We start from the raw sequence: 16,175 nt of genomic DNA, 5'->3' as shown, positions 1-16,175 counted from the left end.
GGAGACAGCAAGAGCAAGAGCACCGCTGTGCTTTATGGGGTTCAGAGTCAGAAGGCATTTCTCAGAGAAGAACCAGATCAGAAAGTTGCCGGTCCTGAGGTCTCACGTCTGTGTCTTGGCCCGGCTAGCTCAGTCGGTAGAGCATGAGACTCTTAATCTCAGAGTTGTGGGTTGGAGCCCCACGCTGGGTGCTGTCTTCTTGAGGCATAGAAGCCCATCACCCTCCGAGATGTGAACATGAAGAGTCCCGCCGTCAACAAAACATCAGCGTGACTCGTTCTGCCTTCTTGTGAGAGGCCGCATAGGACCTGTCTGCGTGCTGAATGCGCTGTGTTCTCCCATGCAGGTGGAACGTCTGTGCTGTCGTGCAGCTGACTTGAAAATGCCCTGTTGCTCGTTTTAGTGGCCAGGAGTGAAAAACTGAAGAGTGAGAAGTAAGCTGAGGGCACAACTACACTGGGAATGCTGGGAGGACATCGGTTAGGTCACAAAAGTCAGAAGCTAGCCAAAAGGGTCACAATGGGAAGTGGAGGGAAAGAAAGAAAAAAAAAAAAAAGAATCCCAAGCAGACGCCCCTGGAGTTCCCTGACCGGGAATCGAACCCAGGCCGTGGCGGTGAGAGCGCCAAATCCTGACCACTAGACCACCAGGGACCCCCCCACAATAGTGCTTTGCGCTCTGTCATACAGAAATACTCACAAGTACCCCTTCAGGTCAGACCTGGCTAGGCATTTTGTCTTCACGGCACATTTCGCCAAAGTGCTCTGTAGCACTCTTATTCCTCACACACCGACCCTATATGTGACGTTCCACAAAGTGTCTGTTTTCACTGTCTGAATAGTTCTACATTTGGCTCAGAATCCAAACAGCATGTGAGAAATAAAATTATGCAAAAGAAAAGACGCAATCAAGCGCCTTGATTTTGATATTCAATCTTCTCGACGTAGATGCTTCTTAGCGGTTTTCCGGTCTTGTGAATTCTTGGGCTACGAAAAGAGCAGTTGCTTTGTGTTTCTAAATCTTCTGTGGAAGTTATTTGATAGTGGTGAAGTCAGTTTCCAGGTGCTTGATTAAAGTCGTCTGAAGAAAGAACCAATGCTAGCCATTGGATATAACGGCATTGCAAAAGAGGCCAGCTGCTGGTATTTCTCATTTGATTCAGTGAGAGGATGAGCCACTGACAATTGGCAGACTACATAAAATTTCCTTAGGTTAAGGAAAGAAATGTACATCTGTTGTTTCCATAGTGTAGTGGATATCACGTTTGCATAACACGCGAAAGGTCCTCGGTTTGAAACCGAGTGGAAACATGGCAGCTTTAAGCTTTTGGCCCAAGTTTCAAAACCTACACACCACTGAAACCAAGAAACCAAGTTAGTGTCAGACACCGAGCCAATGCGTGACGTTCCACAAAGTGTGAGTTTTCGCTGTCTAACTCGTTCTACATTTGGCTCATAATTCAAGCAGCATGTGAGAAGTAAAATTATGCCAAAGAAAAGATGCAACCAAGCGGCTTGATTTTCATGTTCAACGATTACGACGTAGATGCCTCTTAGCGGTTGTCCGGAGCAGACACCTTGCAAGGAGACAGCGAGAGCAAGAGCACAGCGCCTTGATTTTGATGTTCAATGATCACGACGTAGATGCCTCTTAGCGGTTGTCCGGAGCAGAGACTTTGCAAGGAGACAGCAAGAGCAAGAGCACCGCTGTGCTTTATGGGGTTCAGAGTCAGAAGGCATTTCTCAGAGAAGAACCAGATCAGAAAGTTGCCGGTCCTGAGGTCTCGCGTCTGTGTCTTGGCCTGGCTAGCTCAGTCGGTAGAGCATGAGACTCTTAATCTCAGAGTCGTGGGTTGGAGCCCCATGCTGGGTGCTGTCTTCTTGAGGCATAGAAGCCCATCACCCTCCGAGATGTGAACATGAAGAGTCCCGCCGTCAACAAAACATCAGCGTGACTCGTTCTGCCTTCTTGTGAGAGGCCGCATAGGACCTGTCTGCGTGCTGAATGCGCTGTGTTCTCCCATGCAGGTGGAACGTCTGTGCTGTCGTGCAGCTGACTTGAAAATGCCCTGTTGCTCGTTTTAGTGGCCAGGAGTGAAAAACTGAAGAGTGAGAAGTAAGCTGAGGGCACAACTACACTGGGAATGCTGGGAGGACATCGGTTAGGCCACAAAAGTCAGAAGCTAGCCAAAAGGGTCACAATGGGAAGTGGAGGGAAAAAAAGAAAAAAAAAAAAAAAAGAATCCCAAGCAGACGCCCCTGGAGTTCCCTGACCGGGAATCGAACCCGGGCCGTGGTGGTGAGAGCGCCAAATCCTGACCACTAGACCACCAGGGACCCCCCCACAATAGTGCTTTGCGCTCTGTCATACAGAAATACTCACAAGTACCCCTTCAGGTCAGACCTGGCTAGGCATTTTGTCTTCACGGCACATTTCGCCAAAGTGCTCTGTAGCACTCTTATTCCTCACACACCGACCCTATGTGTGACGTTCCACAAAGTGTCTGTTTTCACTGTCTGAATAGTTCTACATTTGGCTCAGAATCCAAACAGCATGTGAGAAATAAAATTATGCAAAAGAAAAGACGCAATCAAGCGCCTTGATTTTGATATTCAATCTTCTCGACGTAGATGCTTCTTAGCGGTTTTCCGGTCTTGTGAATTCTTGGGCTACGAAAAGAGCAGTTGCTTTGTGTTTCTAAATCTTCTGTGGAAGTTATTTGATAGTGGTGAAGTCAGTTTCCAGGTGCTTGATTAAAGTCGTCTGAAGAAAGAACCAATGCTAGCCATTGGATATAACGGCATTGCAAAAGAGGCCAGCTGCTGGTATTTCTCATTTGATTCAGTGAGAGGATGAGCCACTGACAATTGGCAGACTACATAAAATTTCCTTAGGTTAAGGAAAGAAATGTACATCTGTTGTTTCCATAGTGTAGTGGTTATCACGTTCGCCTAACACGCGAAAGGTCCTCGGTTTGAAACCGAGTGGAAACATGGCAGCTTTAAGCTTTTGGCCCAAGTTTCAAAACCTACACACCACTGAAACCAAGAAACCAAGTTAGTGTCAGACACCGAGCCAATGCGTGACGTTCCACAAAGTGTGAGTTTTCGCTGTCTAACTCGTTCTACATTTGGCTCATAATTCAAGCAGCATGTGAGAAGTAAAATTATGCCAAAGAAAAGATGCAACCAAGCGGCTTGATTTTCATGTTCAACGATTACGACGTAGATGCCTCTTAGCGGTTGTCCGGAGCAGACACCTTGCAAGGAGACAGCGAGAGCAAGAGCACAGCGCCTTGATTTTGATGTTCAATGATCACGACGTAGATGCCTCTTAGCGGTTGTCCGGAGCAGAGACTTTGCAAGGAGACAGCAAGAGCAAGAGAACCGCTGTGCTTTATGGGGTTCAGAGTCAGAAGGCATTTCTCAGAGAAGAACCAGATCAGAAAGTTGCCGGTCCTGAGGTCTCGCGTCTGTGTCTTGGCTAGCTCAGTCGGTAGAGCATGAGACTCTTAATCTCAGAGTCGTGGGTTGGAGCCCCATGCTGGGTGCTGTCTTCTTGAGGCATAGAAGCCCATCACCCTCCGAGATGTGAACATGAAGAGTCCCGCCGTCAACAAAACATCAGCGTGACTCGTTCTGCCTTCTTGTGAGAGGCCGCATAGGACCTGTCTGCGTGCTGAATGCGCTGTGTTCTCCCATGCAGGTGGAACGTCTGTGCTGTCGTGCAGCTGACTTGAAAATGCCCTGTTGCTCGTTTTAGTGGCCAGGAGTGAAAAACTGAAGAGTGAGAAGTAAGCTGAGGGCACAACTACACTGGGAATGCTGGGAGGACATCGGTTAGGCCACAAAAGTCAGAAGCTAGCCAAAAGGGTCACAATGGGAAGTGGAGGGAAAAAAAGAAAAAAAAAAAAAAAAGAATCCCAAGCCGACGCCCCTGGAGTTCCCTGACTGGGAATCGAACCCGGGCCGTGGCGGTGAGAGCACCAAATCCTGACCACTAGACCACCAGGGACCCCCCCCACAATAGTGCTTTGCGCTCTGTCATACAGAAATACTCACAAGTACCCCTTCAGGTCAGACCTGGCTAGGCATTTTGTCTTCACGGCACATTTCGCCAAAGTGCTCTGTAGCACTCTTATTCCTCACACACCGACCCTATGTGTGACGTTCCACAAAGTGTCTGTTTTCACTGTCTGAATAGTTCTACATTTGGCTCAGAATCCAAACAGCATGTGAGAAATAAAATTATGCAAAAGAAAAGACGCAATCAAGCGCCTTGATTTTGATATTCAATCTTCTCGACGTAGATGCTTCTTAGCGGTTTTCCGGTCTTGTGAATTCTTGGGCTACGAAAAGAGCAGTTGCTTTGTGTTTCTAAATCTTCTGTGGAAGTTATTTGATAGTGGTGAAGTCAGTTTCCAGGTGCTTGATTAAAGTCGTCTGAAGAAAGAACCAATGCTAGCCATTGGATATAACGGCATTGCAAAAGAGGCCAGCTGCTGGTATTTCTCATTTGATTCAGTGAGAGGATGAGCCACTGACAATTGGCAGACTACATAAAATTTCCTTAGGTTAAGGAAAGAAATGTACATCTGTTGTTTCCATAGTGTAGTGGTTATCACGTTCGCCTAACACGCGAAAGGTCCTCGGTTTGAAACCGAGTGGAAACATGGCAGCTTTAAGCTTTTGGCCCAAGTTTCAAAACCTACACACCACTGAAACCAAGAAACCAAGTTAGTGTCAGACACCGAGCCAATGCGTGACGTTCCACAAAGTGTGAGTTTTCGCTGTCTAACTCGTTCTACATTTGGCTCATAATTCAAGCAGCATGTGAGAAGTAAAATTATGCCAAAGAAAAGATGCAACCAAGCGGCTTGATTTTCATGTTCAACGATTACGACGTAGATGCCTCTTAGCGGTTGTCCGGAGCAGACACCTTGCAAGGAGACAGCGAGAGCAAGAGCACAGCGCCTTGATTTTGATGTTCAATGATCACGGCGTAGATGCCTCTTAGCGGTTGTCCGGAGCAGAGACTTTGCAAGGAGACAGCAAGAGCAAGAGCACCGCTGTGCTTTATGGGGTTCAGAGTCAGAAGGCATTTCTCAGAGAAGAACCAGATCAGAAAGTTGCCGGTCCTGAGGTCTCGCGTCTGTGTCTTGGCTAGCTCAGTCGGTAGAGCATGAGACTCTTAATCTCAGAGTCGTGGGTTGGAGCCCCATGCTGGGTGCTGTCTTCTTGAGGCATAGAAGCCCATCACCCTCCGAGATGTGAACATGAAGAGTCCCGCCGTCAACAAAACATCAGCGTGACTCGTTCTGCCTTCTTGTGAGAGGCCGCATAGGACCTGTCTGCGTGCTGAATGCGCTGTGTTCTCCCATGCAGGTGGAACGTCTGTGCTGTCGTGCAGCTGACTTGAAAATGCCCTGTTGCTCGTTTTAGTGGCCAGGAGTGAAAAACTGAAGAGTGAGAAGTAAGCTGAGGGCACAACTACACTGGGAATGCTGGGAGGACATCGGTTAGGCCACGAAAGTCAGAAGCTAGCCAAAAGGGTCACAATGGGAAGTGGAGGGAAAAAAAGAAAAAAAAAAAAAAAGAATCCCAAGCAGACGCCCCTGGCGTTCCCTGACCGGGAATTGAACCCGGGCCGTGGCGGTGAGAGCGCCAAATCCTGACCACTAGACCACCAGGGACCCCCCCACAATCGTGCTTTGCGCTCTGTCATACAGAAATACTCACAAGTACCCCTTCAGGTCAGACCTGGCTAGGCATTTTGTCTTCACGGCACATTTCGCCAAAGTGCTCTGTAGCACTCTTATTCCTCACACACCGACCCTATGTGTGACGTTCCACAAAGTGTCTGTTTTCACTGTCTGAATAGTTCTACATTTGGCTCAGAATCCAAACAGCATGTGAGAAATAAAATTATGCAAAAGAAAAGACGCAACCAAGCGCCTTGATTTTGATATTCAATCTTCTCGACGTAGATGTTTCTTAGCGGTTTTCCGGTCTTGTGAATTCTTGGGCTACGAAAAGAGCAGTTGCTCTTTGTGTTTCTAAATCTTCTGTGGAAGTTATTTGATAGTGGTGAAGTCAGTTTCCAGGTGCTTGATTAAAGTCGTCTGAAGAAAGAACCAATGCTAGCCATTGGATATAACGGCATTGCAAAAGAGGCCATCTGCTGGTATTTCTCATTTGATTCAGTGAGAGGATGAGCCACTGACAATTGGCAGACTACATAAAATTTCCTTAGGTTAAGGAAAAAAATGTACATCTGTTGTTTCCATAGTGTAGTGGTTATCACGTTCGCCTAACACGCGAAAGGTCCTCGGTTTGAAACCGAGTGGAAACATGGCAGCTTTAAGCTTTTGGCCCAAGTTTCAAAACCTACACACCACTGAAACCAAGAAACCAAGTTAGTGTCAGACACCGAGCCAATGCGTGACGTTCCACAAAGTGTGAGTTTTCGCTGTCTAACTCGTTCTACATTTGGCTCATAATTCAAGCAGCATGTGAGAAGTAAAATTATGCCAAAGAAAAGATGCAACCAAGCGGCTTGATTTTGATGTTCAATGATCACGACGTAGATGCCTCTTAGCGGTTGTCCGGAGCAGAGACTTTGCAAGGAGACAGCAAGAGCAAGAGCACCGCTGTGCTTTATGGGGTTCAGAGTCAGAAGGCATTTCTCAGAGAAGAACCAGATCAGAAAGTTGCCGGTCCTGAGGTCTCACGTCTGTGTCTTGGCCCGGCTAGCTCAGTCGGTAGAGCATGAGACTCTTAATCTCAGAGTTGTGGGTTGGAGCCCCACGCTGGGTGCTGTCTTCTTGAGGCATAGAAGCCCATCACCCTCCGAGATGTGAACATGAAGAGTCCCGCCGTCAACAAAACATCAGCGTGACTCGTTCTGCCTTCTTGTGAGAGGCCGCATAGGACCTGTCTGCGTGCTGAATGCGCTGTGTTCTCCCATGCAGGTGGAACGTCTGTGCTGTCGTGCAGCTGACTTGAAAATGCCCTGTTGCTCGTTTTAGTGGCCAGGAGTGAAAAACTGAAGAGTGAGAAGTAAGCTGAGGGCACAACTACACTGGGAATGCTGGGAGGACATCGGTTAGGTCACAAAAGTCAGAAGCTAGCCAAAAGGGTCACAATGGGAAGTGGAGGGAAAGAAAGAAAAAAAAAAAAAAGAATCCCAAGCAGACGCCCCTGGAGTTCCCTGACCGGGAATCGAACCCAGGCCGTGGCGGTGAGAGCGCCAAATCCTGACCACTAGACCACCAGGGACCCCCCCACAATAGTGCTTTGCGCTCTGTCATACAGAAATACTCACAAGTACCCCTTCAGGTCAGACCTGGCTAGGCATTTTGTCTTCACGGCACATTTCGCCAAAGTGCTCTGTAGCACTCTTATTCCTCACACACCGACCCTATATGTGACGTTCCACAAAGTGTCTGTTTTCACTGTCTGAATAGTTCTACATTTGGCTCAGAATCCAAACAGCATGTGAGAAATAAAATTATGCAAAAGAAAAGACGCAATCAAGCGCCTTGATTTTGATATTCAATCTTCTCGACGTAGATGCTTCTTAGCGGTTTTCCGGTCTTGTGAATTCTTGGGCTACGAAAAGAGCAGTTGCTTTGTGTTTCTAAATCTTCTGTGGAAGTTATTTGATAGTGGTGAAGTCAGTTTCCAGGTGCTTGATTAAAGTCGTCTGAAGAAAGAACCAATGCTAGCCATTGGATATAACGGCATTGCAAAAGAGGCCAGCTGCTGGTATTTCTCATTTGATTCAGTGAGAGGATGAGCCACTGACAATTGGCAGACTACATAAAATTTCCTTAGGTTAAGGAAAGAAATGTACATCTGTTGTTTCCATAGTGTAGTGGATATCACGTTTGCATAACACGCGAAAGGTCCTCGGTTTGAAACCGAGTGGAAACATGGCAGCTTTAAGCTTTTGGCCCAAGTTTCAAAACCTACACACCACTGAAACCAAGAAACCAAGTTAGTGTCAGACACCGAGCCAATGCGTGACGTTCCACAAAGTGTGAGTTTTCGCTGTCTAACTCGTTCTACATTTGGCTCATAATTCAAGCAGCATGTGAGAAGTAAAATTATGCCAAAGAAAAGATGCAACCAAGCGGCTTGATTTTCATGTTCAACGATTACGACGTAGATGCCTCTTAGCGGTTGTCCGGAGCAGACACCTTGCAAGGAGACAGCGAGAGCAAGAGCACAGCGCCTTGATTTTGATGTTCAATGATCACGACGTAGATGCCTCTTAGCGGTTGTCCGGAGCAGAGACTTTGCAAGGAGACAGCAAGAGCAAGAGCACCGCTGTGCTTTATGGGGTTCAGAGTCAGAAGGCATTTCTCAGAGAAGAACCAGATCAGAAAGTTGCCGGTCCTGAGGTCTCGCGTCTGTGTCTTGGCCTGGCTAGCTCAGTCGGTAGAGCATGAGACTCTTAATCTCAGAGTCGTGGGTTGGAGCCCCATGCTGGGTGCTGTCTTCTTGAGGCATAGAAGCCCATCACCCTCCGAGATGTGAACATGAAGAGTCCCGCCGTCAACAAAACATCAGCGTGACTCGTTCTGCCTTCTTGTGAGAGGCCGCATAGGACCTGTCTGCGTGCTGAATGCGCTGTGTTCTCCCATGCAGGTGGAACGTCTGTGCTGTCGTGCAGCTGACTTGAAAATGCCCTGTTGCTCGTTTTAGTGGCCAGGAGTGAAAAACTGAAGAGTGAGAAGTAAGCTGAGGGCACAACTACACTGGGAATGCTGGGAGGACATCGGTTAGGCCACAAAAGTCAGAAGCTAGCCAAAAGGGTCACAATGGGAAGTGGAGGGAAAAAAAGAAAAAAAAAAAAAAAAGAATCCCAAGCAGACGCCCCTGGAGTTCCCTGACCGGGAATCGAACCCGGGCCGTGGTGGTGAGAGCGCCAAATCCTGACCACTAGACCACCAGGGACCCCCCCACAATAGTGCTTTGCGCTCTGTCATACAGAAATACTCACAAGTACCCCTTCAGGTCAGACCTGGCTAGGCATTTTGTCTTCACGGCACATTTCGCCAAAGTGCTCTGTAGCACTCTTATTCCTCACACACCGACCCTATGTGTGACGTTCCACAAAGTGTCTGTTTTCACTGTCTGAATAGTTCTACATTTGGCTCAGAATCCAAACAGCATGTGAGAAATAAAATTATGCAAAAGAAAAGACGCAACCAAGCGCCTTGATTTTGATATTCAATCTTCTCGACGTAGATGCTTCTTAGCGGTTTTCCGGTCTTGTGAATTCTTGGGCTACGAAAAGAGCAGTTGCTCTTTGTGTTTCTAAATCTTCTGTGGAAGTTATTTGATAGTGGTGAAGTCAGTTTCCAGGTGCTTGATTAAAGTCGTCTGAAGAAAGAACCAATGCTAGCCATTGGATATAACGGCATTGCAAAAGAGGCCAGCTGCTGGTATTTCTCATTTGATTCAGTGAGAGGATGAGCCACTGACAATTGGCAGACTACATAAAATTTCCTTAGGTTAAGGAAAAAAATGTACATCTGTTGTTTCCGTAGTGTAGTGGTTATCACGTTCGCCTAACACGCGAAAGGTCCTCGGTTTGAAACCGAGTGGAAACATGGCAGCTTTAAGCTTTTGGCCCAAGTTTCAAAACCTACACACCACTGAAACCAAGAAACCAAGTTAGTGTCAGACACCGAGCCAATGCGTGACGTTCCACAAAGTGTGAGTTTTCGCTGTCTAACTCATTCTACATTTGGCTCATAATTCAAGCAGCATGTGAGAAGTAAAATTATGCCAAAGAAAAGATGCAACCAAGCGGCTTGATTTTCATGTTCAACGATTACGACGTAGATGCCTCTTAGCGGTTGTCCGGAGCAGACACCTTGCAAGGAGACAGCGAGAGCAAGAGCACAGCGCCTTGATTTTGATGTTCAATGATCACGACGTAGATGCCTCTTAGCGGTTGTCCGGAGCAGAGACTTTGCAAGGAGACAGCAAGAGCAAGAGCACCGCTGTGCTTTATGGGGTTCAGAGTCAGAAGGCATTTCTCAGAGAAGAACCAGATCAGAAAGTTGCCGGTCCTGAGGTCTCACGTCTGTGTCTTGGCCCGGCTAGCTCAGTCGGTAGAGCATGAGACTCTTAATCTCAGAGTCGTGGGTTGGAGCCCCACGCTGGGTGCTGTCTTCTTGAGGCATAGAAGCCCATCACCCTCCGAGATGTGAACATGAAGAGTCCCGCCGTCAACAAAACATCAGCGTGACTCGTTCTGCCTTCATGTGAGAGGCCGCATAGGACCTGTCTGCGTGCTGAATGCGCTGTGTTCTCCCATGCAGGTGGAACGTCTGTGCTGTCGTGCAGCTGACTTGAAAATGCCCTGTTGCTCGTTTTAGTGGCCAGGAGTGAAAAACTGAAGAGTGAGAAGTAAGCTGAGGGCACAACTACACTGGGAATGCTGGGAGGACATCGGTTAGGTCACAAAAGTCAGAAGCTAGCCAAAAGGGTCACAATGGGAAGTGGAGGGAAAGAAAGAAAAAAAAAAAAAAAAAGAATCCCAAGCTGACACCCCTGGAGTTCCCTGACCGGGAATTGAACCCGGGCCGTGGCGGTGAGAGCGCCAAATCCTGACCACTAGACCACCAGGGACCCCCCCACAATAGTGCTTTGCGCTCTGTCATACAGAAATACTCACAAGTACCCCTTCAGGTCAGACCTGGCTAGGCATTTTGTCTTCACGGCACATTTCGCCAAAGTGCTCTGTAGCACTTATTCCTCACACACCGACCCTATGTGTGACATTCCACAAAGTGTCTGTTTTCATTGTCTGAATAGTTCTACATTTGGCTCAGAATCCAAACAGCATGTGAGAAATAAAATTATGCAAAAGAAAAGACGCAATCAAGCGCCTTGATTTTGATATTCAATCTTCTCGACGTAGATGCTTCTTAGCGGTTTTCCGGTCTTGTGAATTCTTGGGCTACGAAAAGAGCAGTTGCTTTGTGTTTCTAAATCTTCTGTGGAAGTTATTTGATAGTGGTGAAGTCAGTTTCCAGGTGCTTGATTAAAGTCGTCTGAAGAAAGAACCAATGCTTGCCATTGGATATAACGGCATTGCAAAAGAGGCCAGCTGCTGGTATTTCTCATTTGATTCAGTGAGAGGATGAGCCACTGACAATTGGCAGACTACATAAAATTTCCTGAGGTTAAGGAAAGAAATGTACATCTGTTGTTTCCATAGTGTAGTGGTTATCACGTTCGCCTAACACGTGAAAGGTCCTCGGTTTGAAACCGAGTGGAAACATGGCAGCTTTAAGCTTTTGGCCCAAGTTTCAAAACCTACACACCACCGAAACCAAGAAACCAAGTTAGTGTCAGACACCGAGCCAATGCGTGACGTTCCACAAAGTGTGAGTTTTCGCTGTCTAACTCGTTCTACATTTGGCTCATAATTCAAGCAGCATGTGAGAAGTAAAATTATGCCAAAGAAAAGATGCAACCAAGCGGCTTGATTTTCATGTTCAACGATTACGACGTAGATGCCTCTTAGCGGTTGTCCGGAGCAGACACCTTGCAAGGAGACAGCGAGAGCAAGAGCACAGCGCCTTGATTTTGATGTTCAATGATCACGACGTAGATGCCTCTTAGCGGTTGTCCGGAGCAGAGACTTTGCAAGGAGACAGCAAGAGCAAGAGCACCGCTGTGCTTTATGGGGTTCAGAGTCAGAAGGCATTTCTCAGAGAAGAACCAGATCAGAAAGTTGCCGGTCCTGAGGTCTCGCGTCTGTGTCTTGGCTAGCTCAGTCGGTAGAGCATGAGACTCTTAATCTCAGAGTCGTGGGTTGGAGCCCCATGCTGGGTGCTGTCTTCTTGAGGCATAGAAGCCCATCACCCTCCGAGATGTGAACATGAAGAGTCTCGCCGTCAACAAAACATCAGCGTAACTCGTTCTGCCTTCTTGTGAGAGGCCGCATAGGACCTGTCTGCGTGCTGAATGCGCTGTGTTCTCCCATGCAGGTGGAACGTCTGTGCTGTCGTGCAGCTGACTTGAAAATGCCCTGTTGCTCGTTTTAGTGGCCAGGAGTGAAAAACTGAAGAGTGAGAAGTAAGCTGAGGGCACAACTACACTGGGAATGCTGGGAGGACATCGGTTAGGTCACAAAAGTCAGAAGCTAGCCAAAAGGGTCACAATGGGAAGTGGAGGGAAAAAAAGAAAAAAAAAAAAAAAAGAATCCCAAGCCGACGCCCCTGGAGTTCCCTGACTGGGAATCGAACCCGGGCCGTGGCGGTGAGAGCACCAAATCCTGACCACTAGACCACCAGGGACCACCCCACAATAGTGCTTTGCGCTCTGTCATACAGAAATACTCACAAGTACCCCTTCAGGTCAGACCTGGCTAGGCATTTTGTCTTCACGGCACATTTCGCCAAAGTGCTCTGTAGCACTCTTATTCCTCACACACCGACCCTATGTGTGACGTTCCACAAAGTGTCTGTTTTCACTGTCTGAATAGTTCTACATTTGGCTCAGAATCCAAACAGCATGTGAGAAATAAAATTATGCAAAAGAAAAGACGCAATCAAGCGCCTTGATTTTAATATTCAATCTTCTCGACGTAGATGCTTCTTAGCGGTTTTCCGGTCTTGTGAATTCTTGGGCTAAGAAAAGAGCAGTTGCTCTTTGTGTTTCTAAATCTTCTGTGGAAGTTATTTGATAGTGGTGAAGTCAGTATCCAGGTGCTTGATTAACGTCGTCTGAAGAAAGAACCAATGCTAGCCATTGGATATAACGACATTGCAAAAGAGGCCAGCTGCTGGTATTTCTCATTTGATTCAGTGAGAGGATGAGCCACTGACAATTGGCAGACTACATAAAATTTCCTTAGGTTAAGGAAAGAAATGAACATCTGTTGTTTCCATAGTGTAGTGGTTATCACGTTCGCCTAACACGCGAAAGGTCCTCGATTTGAAACCGAGTGGAAACATGGCAGCTTTAAGCTTTTGGCCCAAGTTTCAAAACCTACACACCACTGAAACCAAGAAACGAAGTTAGTGTCAGACACCGAGCCAATGCGTGACGTTCCACAAAGTGTGAGTTTTCGCTGTCTAACTCGTTCTACATTTGGCTCATAATTCAAGCAGCATGTGAGAAGTAAAATTATGCCAAAGAAAACATGCAACCAAGCGGCTTGATTTTCATGTTCAACGATTACGACGTAGATGCCTCTTAGCGGTTGTCCGGAGCAGACACCTTGCAAGGAGACAGCGAGAGCAAGAGCACAGCGCCTTGATTTTGATGTTCAATGATCACGACGTAGATGCCTCTTAGCGGTTGTCCGGAGCAGAGACTTTGCAAGGAGACAGCAAGAGCAAGAGCACCGCTGTGCTTTATGGGGTTCAGAGTCAGAAGGCATTTCTCAGAGAAGAACCAGATCAGAAAGTTGCCGGTCCTGAGGTCTCGTGTCTGTGTCTTGGCTAGCTCAGTCGGTAGAGCATGAGACTCTTAATCTCAGAGTCGTGGGTTGGAGCCCCATGCTGGGTGCTGTCTTCTTGAGGCATAGAAGCCCATCACCCTCCGAGATGTGAACATGAAGAGTCCCGCCGTCAACAAAACATCAGCGTGACTCGTTCTGCCTTCTTGTGAGAGGCCGCATAGGACCTGTCTGCGTGCTGAATGCGCTGTGTTCTTCCATGCAGGTGGAACGTCTGTGCTGTCGTGCAGCTGACTTGAAAATGCCCTGTTGCTCGTTTTAGTGGCCAGGAGTGAAAAACTGAAGAGTGAGAAGTAAGCTGAGGGCACAACTACACTGGGAATGCTGGGAGGACATCGGTTAGGTCACAAAAGTCAGAAGCTAGCCAAAAGGGTCACAATGGGAAGTGGAGGGAAAAAAAGAAAAAAAAAAAAAAAAGAATCCCAAGCAGATGCCCCTGGAGTTCCCTGACCGGGAATTGAACCTGGGCTGTGGCAGTGAGAGCGCCAAATCCTGACCACTAGACCACCAGGGACCCCCCCCCCACAATAGTGCTTTGCGCTCTGTCATACAGAAATACTCACAAGTACCCCTTCAGGTCAGACCTGGCTATGCATTTTGTCTTCACGGCCCATTTCGCCAAAGTGCTCTGTAGCACTCTTATTCCTCACACACCGACCCAATGTGTGACGTTCCACAAAGTGTCTGTTTTCACTGTCTGAATAGTTCTACATTTGGCTCAGAATCCAAACAGCATGTGAGAAATAAAATTATGCAAAAGAAAAGACGCAACCAAGCGCCTTGATTTTGATATTCAATCTTCTCGACGTAGATGCTTCTTAGCGGTTTTCCGGTCTTGTGAATTCTTGGGCTACGAAAAGAGCAGTTGCTCTTTGTGTTTCTAAATCTTCTGTGGAAGTTATTTGATAGTGGTGAAGTCAGTATCCAGGTGCTTGATTAAAGTCGTCTGAAGAAAGAACCAATGCTAGCCATTGGATATAACGACATTGCAAAAGAGGCCAGCTGCTGGTATTTCTCATTTGATTCAGTGAGAGGATGAGCCACTGACAATTGGCAGACTACATAAAATTTCCTTAGGTTAAGGAAAGAAATGTACGTCTGTTGTTTCCATAGTGTAGTGGTTATCACGTTCGCCTAACACGCGAAAGGTCCTCGGTTCGAAACTGAGTGGAAACATGGCAGCTTTAAGCTTTTGGCCCAAGTTTCAAAACCTACACACCACTGAAACCAAGAAACCAAGTTAGTGTCAGACACCGAGCCAATGCGTGACGTTCCACAAAGTGTGAGTTTTCGCTGTCTAACTCGTTCTACATTTGGCTCATAATTCAAGCAGCATGTGAGAAGTAAAATTATGCCAAAGAAAAGATGCAACCAAGCGGCTTGATTTTCATGTTCAACGATTACGACGTAGATGCCTCTTAGCGGTTGTCCGGAGCAGATACCTTGCAAGGAGACAGCGAGAGCAAGAGCACAGCGCCTTGATTTTGATGTTCAATGATCACGGCGTAGATGCCTCTTAGCAGTTGTCCGGAGCAGAGACTTTGCAAGGAGACAGCAAGAGCAAGAGCACCGCTGTGCTTTATGGGGTTCAGAGTCAGAAGGCATTTCTCAGAGAAGAACCAGATCAGAAAGTTGCCGGTCCTGAGGTCTCGCGTCTGTGTCTTGGCCCGGCTAGCTCAGTCGGTAGAGCATGAGACTCTTAATCTCAGAGTCGTGGGTTGGAGCCCCACGCTGGGTGCTGTCTTCTTGAGGCATAGAAGCCCATCACCCTACGAGACGTGAACATGAAGAGTCCCGCCGTCAACAAAACATCAGCGTGACTCGTTCTGCCTTCTTGTGAGAGGCCGCATAGGACCTGTCTGCGTGCTGAATGCGCTGTGTTCTCCCATGCAGGTGGAACGTCTGTGCTGTCGTGCAGCTGACTTGAAAATGCCCTGTTGCTCGTTTTAGTGGCCAGGAGTGAAAAACTGAAGAGTGAGAAGTAAGCTGAGGGCACAACTACACTGGGAATGCTGGGAGGACATCGGTTAGGTCACAAAAGTCAGAAGCTAGCCAAAAGGGTCACAATGGGAAGTGGAGGGAAAAAAATAAAAAAAAAAAAAAAGAATCCCAAGCAGATGCCCCTGGAGTTCCCTGACCGGGAATTGAACCCGGACCGTGGCAGTGAGAGCGCCAAATCCTGACCACTAGACCACCAGGGACCCCCCCCACAATAGTGCTTTGCGCTCTGTCATACAGAAATACTCACAAGTACCCCTTCAGGTCAGACCTGGCTAGGCATTTTGTCTTCACGGCCCATTTCGCCAAAGTGCTCTGTAGCACTCTTATTCCTCACACACCGACCCAATGTGTGACGTTCCACAAAGTGTCTGTTTTCACTGTCTGAATAGTTCTACATTTGGCTCAGAATCCAAACAGCATGTGAGAAATAAAATTATGCAAAAGAAAAGACGCAACCAAGCGCCTTGATTTTGATATTCAATCTTCTCGACGTAGATGCTTCTTAGCGGTTTTCCGGTCTTGTGAATTCTTGGGCTACGAAAAGAGCAGTTGCTCTTTGTGTTTCTAAATCTTCTGTGGAAGTTATTTGATAGTGGTGAAGTCAGTATCCAGGTGCTTGATTAAAGTCGTCTGAAGAAAGAACCAATGCTAGCCATTGGATATAACGACATTGCAAAAGAGGCCAG

General features: G+C 47.3%; 11 non-coding genes across 11 annotated transcripts; 9 read left to right on the top strand and 2 right to left on the bottom strand.

The window, feature by feature from the left end:
- Window positions 1–1,237: 1,237 nt before the first annotated feature.
- On the top strand, window positions 1,238–1,310 carry trnav-aac (transfer RNA valine (anticodon AAC)). Its single transcript has one exon. It is a non-coding gene; the product is annotated as a tRNA-Val (tRNA).
- A 1,610-nt stretch (window positions 1,311–2,920) lies between these two features.
- trnav-aac (transfer RNA valine (anticodon AAC)) lies at window positions 2,921–2,993 on the top strand. Its single transcript has one exon. It is a non-coding gene; the product is annotated as a tRNA-Val (tRNA).
- Window positions 2,994–4,599: 1,606 nt separating this feature from the next.
- Window positions 4,600–4,672, top strand: trnav-aac (transfer RNA valine (anticodon AAC)). The gene has a single exon. It is a non-coding gene; the product is annotated as a tRNA-Val (tRNA).
- A 948-nt stretch (window positions 4,673–5,620) lies between these two features.
- trnae-cuc (transfer RNA glutamic acid (anticodon CUC)) lies at window positions 5,621–5,692 on the bottom strand. The gene has a single exon. It is a non-coding gene; the product is annotated as a tRNA-Glu (tRNA).
- A 586-nt stretch (window positions 5,693–6,278) lies between these two features.
- Window positions 6,279–6,351, top strand: trnav-aac (transfer RNA valine (anticodon AAC)). The gene has a single exon. It is a non-coding gene; the product is annotated as a tRNA-Val (tRNA).
- Window positions 6,352–7,861: 1,510 nt separating this feature from the next.
- On the top strand, window positions 7,862–7,934 carry trnav-aac (transfer RNA valine (anticodon AAC)). Its single transcript has one exon. It is a non-coding gene; the product is annotated as a tRNA-Val (tRNA).
- Window positions 7,935–9,546: 1,612 nt separating this feature from the next.
- On the top strand, window positions 9,547–9,619 carry trnav-aac (transfer RNA valine (anticodon AAC)). The gene has a single exon. It is a non-coding gene; the product is annotated as a tRNA-Val (tRNA).
- A 955-nt stretch (window positions 9,620–10,574) lies between these two features.
- On the bottom strand, window positions 10,575–10,646 carry trnae-cuc (transfer RNA glutamic acid (anticodon CUC)). Its single transcript has one exon. It is a non-coding gene; the product is annotated as a tRNA-Glu (tRNA).
- A 582-nt stretch (window positions 10,647–11,228) lies between these two features.
- trnav-aac (transfer RNA valine (anticodon AAC)) lies at window positions 11,229–11,301 on the top strand. Its single transcript has one exon. It is a non-coding gene; the product is annotated as a tRNA-Val (tRNA).
- Window positions 11,302–12,908: 1,607 nt separating this feature from the next.
- trnav-aac (transfer RNA valine (anticodon AAC)) lies at window positions 12,909–12,981 on the top strand. Its single transcript has one exon. It is a non-coding gene; the product is annotated as a tRNA-Val (tRNA).
- Window positions 12,982–14,591: 1,610 nt separating this feature from the next.
- trnav-aac (transfer RNA valine (anticodon AAC)) lies at window positions 14,592–14,664 on the top strand. Its single transcript has one exon. It is a non-coding gene; the product is annotated as a tRNA-Val (tRNA).
- The last annotated feature ends 1,511 nt before the right edge of the window (window positions 14,665–16,175 follow it).

This window comes from Brienomyrus brachyistius, chromosome 5 (assembly GCF_023856365.1).
Source record: "Brienomyrus brachyistius isolate T26 chromosome 5, BBRACH_0.4, whole genome shotgun sequence".
NCBI lineage: Eukaryota > Metazoa > Chordata > Actinopteri > Osteoglossiformes > Mormyridae > Brienomyrus > Brienomyrus brachyistius.
This window is presented reverse-complemented; position numbering and strand designations above follow the sequence as displayed.